Below are 7,413 nucleotides of genomic sequence, written 5' to 3'. Positions count from 1 at the left end.
AATAGAAAACATGCAGCACTGCATCAATGACTCCTCAGGTTCTGCAAAGACGGGGCTGTTGTTTAGTGCTGTCAGCCTCGAGGTCTCGTTCGTTTGTGTGAGGGAGAACACGCCGATAATTGGCTCGGGGAATGAAAGGTCTGTGTGTGTGTGTGTGTGTGTGTGTGTGTGTGTGTGTGTGTGTGGGTGGGGTGGGTTAAACAGATCGGCCAATGTTTTACAATGTCTCAGTCAATTTCTCAAATCGATGCAGAGTTAAATTGGCTCATTTACTTCCCAGCATCGAATGCTACGAGATGTTTGAACCCGGAGATTCGCCGCTCGTTGTCTCCACACACTTACTGTCCATTATTCAAGCAGCTGTGGACGCTGAGGCGTCCTCATCACTCCTCCACCTACGTATCGGACATGAAACTGAGCCCTGACATGTTTACGAGCTGTTTAGAAAACCAGAGATCTGTGCTGTTACCGTCGTTCATGTTGTTAGCATGCGCTGCCCTGTTTACATCGGGCTGATGATTGGATGTATTGATAGTTATGGATACTAATCAGGAGGTAGGTAAATGTGAGTCTATGTATGAAGGTATAGCAATCCATTCAAATCGGTACTTTGACTCGATCCCAGTCTTTATTGCTTGATGATGTTTTTATTTTATTATTTGTGTGTGTGTGTGTGTGTGTGTGTGTGTGCAAAAAAGCAAAATTGGGGAGAAGAACAAAATACACAACTGTCATACGAGATGAATTAAAGTGAAATAACATGTATGATGTTTTTATTGGAGAATACATTTAAAAGCGCCGCCGTCCGTCTCTCGACCAATCGTTGCCTCTGACGATGCTCGCAGTGACCAAACACGACCAGGTTCTGCAGAGTGATGAGGCTGAAAAAAAGCTCGTTAATGAGTCCTCGTTGTAACGCCACGCAGCTCAGCTGACAAGTTTATGATCCAGAAGGGAGGAGCAGTGACCATACTGTGAGTTTTTGGTCTGCTGGTCCAGATAGAAGCAGACTGAACACGGTTCTCTGTCACATCAAGATGCTGCCTTAATGTTTCATGTAGCGTATCACTGCAGAGCTGGAGGCAGAGAGAGGGGGCGGGGCTTAAAGACGATGGAGGAGATGGAAAGGTGGGGAGGTGATGAGAATAATGGACTCACATCTCGGAGAAATAGAGAAGAAGTGATGATGACAGAATGAGGCTCAGAAAACAACACTGTCTATAACTGCTGCACTGATGTCGCTGTATGATGCTGCACACACACCGAAGAAAACATCACAAACACACAAATGCAAAGGGGGGGGGAGAGACGCTCAGGAGAACTCAACTCGCTGCTTGATGGTTTTTTTTGTAGGCTACGAAATAGGTGACAATGATTGCCCCTGATTGGATAAACATGGAGCGAGTCCAGGTGGTCCCTGGACTCGGCCGGTGCAGCGAATCACCTGCAACGATCCCAATATGCTCTGCACGACTTCCCCTCCGGCTCTTCGTGGGAAACGAGTAGAAAGCGTTCGGAAGCTTCCCAACATTGGAACCAGCGGAGCCGTAACGGAGAGAGCTGGAGAGCATGCCGAGCTCCTAATGTGTTCAGAATGTAGCTCAAGATACCACTGAGATCATTCTGCATCAGTGGGATGAGGTTAAAAACACTCGATGTTAAAAAAAGATCTTGAGAGAGAAAAGTCATTAAGGAGCGAGAAGAGGCGTCACTGAGAGCGGCGTGATCCATCCAATCATCACCGTGTCAGAGGACACTCGCTCTGTCTTTGTGCTTCATCCCTCCCTCCCTTTACTCTCCGTCTCCTTTGTCACACGTGGATCGATGGTAACATGTCAAAGGGACATGAAACAGGGGCCTTCACCCTGCAGTTTGAAGCTTTTTGTCTTGAGATGATCTTTTCATGGAGAAGTGTGAGACTCCAGCCGAGTCAGAGAGAAGACACACTGATGATGACTGTAAGAGCCAAGATGCATATTGTTGATTTGATTATAAATATTTAGTTAAAAATGATTCAAATTTGATTTTCAGTAAGTTCATGTTAATTCATAATGTTTCAAATGGTTTGTAAAGTCAGAATTTAGTCATTATAAATTATTTTTTATGTTTCTGAATGTTTTTGGTCATGACATCACTGCGTATTTAAATGTGACGCATGTAACGTAGGTAGTCGGAGTCAAGTGATGATGGAAGCTACACGTGCTTTCGACCTTTTCTTACACTTTTATTTTACTTTGACATTTTTACGGTAAACTTTTTAAAACGAAGGAAAGTTGTCGTTTTTTTTTCGCTCGTGTTGCAAACACTGTGAGTTGACTCCAATAAGTGGTACAGAGGACGAAGAAAGAGACGGAGTGCCACTACAATGACGGTCGGGTTCTGAGTCGCCATCGCACTGTGTCATCCCCACATCACACGGCGGCCTGCTCCGACCTCAGCGAGGAAGAGAGGAAATCCATCCTGCGTATTATCCCATACGCTCTTTTGTAAAGCGTCTAGAAAAAATCACGCCAAACACTTGCATCCATTAAGTTTAGCTCCATGTTTACTGACTGCCACATACTGTCGTGCCATGGCGCTAAGGTTTCCACATCATGCTTGGCGTCCGTCTCTGGATCATGCAAGAAGCACCGCTCCACTCGAGTTCAAATACGCTGCAGGTCGACTTTTTTTTAAGGATCCCACCGCAAGCTCGCATCAAGCTGAACAGAGTAGATACAGTCAGACAAGGAAAGGCACAGAGCATCAATTCTCCTGTGCTCTCGTATGTTCCATCACTTTATCAAAATGGCGTCAAATCAGGGAAAGAATGAACAGCACATGAATCTCAGGAAGATAAACTAACATGTTGTTGTTTAGTTCCTGCGGTGAGTCTGATGTGTAAATGTTTTATATTTATGTTTCCTGAGCGGCGTGATCCGACTCGATCAGGAGCGTTGACACCACACGCAGGATTACTCAGGTGGAAGGTGTGTGTGTCCGGCCTGAGACAACGTGACGGTTTCAAGCTAGGTAAAAAAAAAGAAACACGACCTGGTCTCATTAATTAAAGCTTCCCCGTTTTAAAAATGGCAGCAGCTCTGTAAGTAAAATCCATTTTAAAAGCTAGGCAGTCGTTTTAGTTCAGCACTTGTCCTGCGTCTCATCCGTAGAAGCTGATTTGATTTCCAAGCTTTAACGTGTTGCACTTTGTCTGAAGCTGCATTAAGTGCTTCCTCCTTTGGCAGCCGGCTGCCGTGTCTCTCAAATCCAGTTTGCTTCGGTCATTAACTCTCTCCCTCTGTCTCTATTTTCTCGCTTCCTTTTTTTTTTCTCTCCCCTTAATAAACTCTTTTCCCCTCTCTCTCTCTCCCTCTCTCTCTCACTCTCTCTCTCTCTCTCTCTGCCTCTCCTGAGACAGAAACCTGAGGAGGTAATACAGGCTGGAGGATCACCAGGACTGGCTTCAGTTAAGAGCTAACACCTGATGTACACAGACGATTTTCTAAAGGCGTCACGGACAGAGGAAATACACACGAAGCTGCACAGTGAAATCTTTTTTGCATTCAACCTGCACATGTTGAACCACCTTCATAAACCTCGAGCAGAACTTAGCAAAAGGAGTGACGTGCCAGAGTCTTAACATTTCTGCATAAATGAGCATATTTTTTTTTTGTCCGGGAATTATTCTAACCCTTCACTTAATCACCGCTCCACAAGATCGAGTTGTTCTCACTCTAAGAGCAGGAACGTCAGACACTTCAGGGATGCTTTTGATGCAGTGATTGCTCCTCTTCATTTGGATAAAAACACTTCTTTCTCCTCTCATGTCAATAATTAGGAGTACTGTGTTGTGCTTACACCTGCGCTTGTTAAAGATAGACAGGCTCAGAGCGAGTGAAGAACTTGTGATTTTGTGGTTGTTTTTGATCGCGTGAGAAACAAAAAGCCCTCCGCAAACTTAAAGAGGCAGCTTCGCTTGATTTGCATCTCAAAAATCGACTGTTTCGTTCTGATTCCGGTGTTAGTTTCAAAACCCTCATTTCAGCCTGTTGAACAATCACTTTGTTTCAGCCGCTGATGTTTTAGGCCCCTCCCCCTCGCATGCCCACTTTCTTCTGATTGGCCAGCTCGCTAGAATGCTGTCGGGCTGCCAGAAGAGGGCCGCTCTGCAGTCTCGTCTTCCTTCATGATGGGAAACTGTGCCCACGTTTAGATGTGTAGGTCACCTTTGATGAGAGGCAGATGTTTGAGCAGCATTCGTACAGAAACAGAATCATTCTGTTTCATATTTGATCTCGTTCCTCGTTCTCTCCTCGGCTCAGCTCAGATCAGACAGAGGATCTCTGAGTTTCTGCACATTCTCTTGTTCTCAAGATTCAAAGTGATTTAAGTTGTAAGGAGAGTTCAAGAGTTCAGCAGTCTCAGAGCTGCATGTTTAGAAGATCTGTAATGCATGCACTGAGTGTGTTAGGACTGAGTGTGTGTGTGTGTGTGTGTGTGTGTGTGTGTGTGTGTGTGTATACAGTGGGGATGTTTAGACAGTATTGTGCTTTATGTCCTGCATGCTGGCTCGACTGAGTTTGTGTGTGTATATAAATAAAGAAGGTCGCTCTGGACACTCAACCGCTAAATATTTAGAAGATCGACTGCACTGGGAAAAAAATGTCCTACTTTTTTTTTTTTTTTTTTTTAAATCTGAATATGTGTGGAAGTAATATTAATGCAGAACACACATGAATATCATCCTCAGGAAAGATCAATACAGCTTCAGGAAATCAACGGTGTAGACATTTCTCTGTTTCAACCACAACGGATTCAGAGGCAGGACGACTCCCAGCTGCATCTTTAAATAAAAAACAATAAAAACAACATTATTTCTGCATGAATGCACCACAATGTACAGATAACAGCACCTCCCCCCCTCCCCCCTCCCTCACTTTATGAGACACTGGGTCTCGTTATTTTTCCAACAGAGTATTTTTAGCATGTGTGAACAACAAGGAATTGACTCCAACATATTATTTAATGTGCCATTCATTTTCTATCATGTAAAGCTGCAGAGCACACCTGGGTCCTCCCTCCTAAAATAAAGGACAACAAAAAAGCATGCAGACTTTTCAGGAGACTTTGACCGGAAATCCCCTTTTTCATTACTATATTATTACAAACTGAAATGGTTAATCCACAACAAAGTAACCTTTCCACTTGCAGGTGATGCAATGATTCATGGAGTCCATAGACTGTGAATATTGATGGACCTCTTGGAGGCTCATCGGCAGCAGCCGCCATGTTGGAAATCCTGTCTCACCTCAACTTTCAGTCAACTCAACTGAGATCTGGAGCTGAGGTGGGTTTTAGAATCCAGTAGGTTTGACTGATGGTCCCCACCCCAGAGGTTGATATTAAATGGGGGTCCTTGGTACAAACAAAGTTTGGGAACCCGAAGGTCCACGGCAAACAATAAATAATAATTTCTCTTTTTTTTTAATTTATCAAAATTGCGGCCAAACTACTGTGCACGCTCTGATTCGCACTAATATGTTAGATACTTGTGCTATCTCTCTCTCTCTCTCTCTCTCTCTCTCTCTCTCTCTCTCTCGCTCGCTCGCTCGCAGCATCTTTTGGTTAAAAACATGATTAAAGAGCTGTCATTCTTTTAAAGCTGCTGTATTCTTCAATCATTATAAAATCGTTTAATCACTTCTTGTGCTGAATGATATCAAAAGTATTCATCGCGTTGACAGCCTTCCTCTGTTTAAACGTTCTGTGCAGACAGTCCCTGGTTTGCTACTCTGCACTCACTCTCCATCCATTACGACGTTTGTGATTAAAAAGCAGAATTCACCCTGACACTCCAGAGTCCATGCATGGCCTGAAAAATGACTGCAGTCACAGACATCATGCTGTAATCCCCAACAAAGTGTAATCAGAAAAAAAACATTGTGTCGGCAGCTCTAAATCCAGGTGCAGCTGAGACAAAATGACTCAGTCGACCTTCGTTGACTCATTAAAAAGCAGAGAAAAGGACCGCACTCAGGTCCGGTTCTTCAGGGACCAATCACATGCTTGGAATAGAGCGAGCAAGTGCATCCTAATGCAACTGTTGGTCAATAACTGTCTGCAAAAACCAGACCATCTGCATGAACTTAAAAAGCTGGCTGTCTGGACCACTTGATATGCAGCTTTAGTGCCCCCTTGTGGAGACAGAAAGCACTGCACCGGACACCGAGCATGAGGAACAGCAAGGACAGCCGTATGTTAACAACTTCTCCCTCATTAAAATATAGAAACACGTGTTTAACATGAAGTCAGAAGTGGAAGAATAGTGAGTGATTTTTGCTCTGTGTTGTTTGAACTCTGAGCAGCATGTCGCCTATGAAGCAGCATGTATGCATAAGGCGGGGTAAAGGCACAGCAGAGGAGATGTGTGCGTCAGAATGAGCTCACAGCACAAAGGTTGAACTCTGATAACGTCTGCTGACAGAGACGTGAAGCTTCTCAGTGTCAGTTACACTTTTCCAACCGCTCCTGTCAACCGTAAAAAATCCATTTTACCCTCGATGTTCAAATCAGGGAACTGATTAAGTCTTCAAATTCTGACTAACTGATCATCCACACATCACAGAGATGACTCCAAGGAGGGTTCATTCTAACTGTGATGGTGTTTTAATGCTCCTTTAACAAAATGCACAATGAAACTGATGTTGTTTTTTGGGACTGCTACAGCACGTCACAGATTTCATGGTTTATGTGAAAGGGCACGTGATGCAGATGTGGATGTGAAACTTCTAAGATACATACAAAAAAAAGGAGGCAGGTAAGTCTTCAGTCTCCATGAAACGGACAGAGAAGGAGAGATATCTTGTGTCATGCAGAGCAGGCTGTTCAAAGTGATCAGGTACTTACACACACACATGTTCCTATACAGGCTAAAATCTTCTCATATAAACGTGTATTATTCATATCAGGGTTTGATTGATTTTTTGCACCTCTCCCTCTCTTTCTTCTTGGTGTGTGGCGCCCCCTTCTGTTGCTTTAAGTGATTTCACATCACTTTAAAGCACAAAAAAAACACACCCACTAAATTAGGATTTCACTCATTACACTGTGCATTTAAAGAAAAAAAAATGGGAGTAAATAATATTTTATTCCTATCCTTTTGTTTCCTGGTAAGCTGTACCTTGTTTGCAGCTTGTACAGCTTGTTGAGCCCCAGTGAGCCAAGGTTACAACGATTAAACTTACATCATTATTATTGACGCGTGAGTCACAACACGTGCAAACAGAAAATGTTTATTTGGATAAAATATCATCACAGTGTAATCAAAATGTGAACTTAAGAAGGCACCTCATACCCGGAGAGTCTCTGTGATTATAGTCCTCCCATTGGTTAACATGACTCCACTGACAGGCCCCTTAAGTAACGTTATCA

The sequence above is a fragment of the Symphodus melops genome (genome assembly GCF_947650265.1).
Source record: "Symphodus melops genome assembly, chromosome: 13".
Lineage (NCBI taxonomy): Eukaryota > Metazoa > Chordata > Actinopteri > Labriformes > Labridae > Symphodus > Symphodus melops.
Note: the sequence above shows the minus strand (reverse complement) of the source record.